Source organism: Gavialis gangeticus, unplaced genomic scaffold (genome assembly GCF_001723915.1).
Source record: "Gavialis gangeticus isolate Ggan-Ray unplaced genomic scaffold, GavGan_comp1, whole genome shotgun sequence".
NCBI lineage: Eukaryota > Metazoa > Chordata > Crocodylia > Gavialidae > Gavialis > Gavialis gangeticus.
This window is the reverse complement of record NW_017729033.1, coordinates 19378816-19379227: the sequence shown is the minus strand read 5'-3', so window position 1 is coordinate 19379227 and position 412 is coordinate 19378816.

Here is a 412-nt window from a genome sequence, read left to right as displayed (position 1 = left end):
AGCGGGGCGGCGCGGGCGAGCGGGCGGGCGAGCGAGCAAGGAGCTGCGCCGCATTTTGGAGAGGCATTTATAACGCGGCGAGCCGGGCCGGGTCCCCCCGGGTCCTAGCGCCCCTTGCATTGGCTGCCCGGGGTCACCATGTGATCGGGGGCGGGGGCGGAGCGCGGCTGCTCGCCGAGGGTCCGGCGTTTCCTCCCCTTTGTGCTGCCTGCGGCCGCGGGGCTGAGCTGCGGGGCGGGGAGCGGAGCACGTGCCCCGGGGGGCGGCGGACGCCTGGCTTTGCCCCCCCCCACCCCGGGAGCCCCTTGCTCCGCGCATCGGCTGAAAATCCCGCGCAGGGGCTCCTCACCCCGCTCGGGGACGCCCCCCTTGCGGCCCCGGGGCGCAGGAGCGCGCCTGGCCGCGGTGCGCG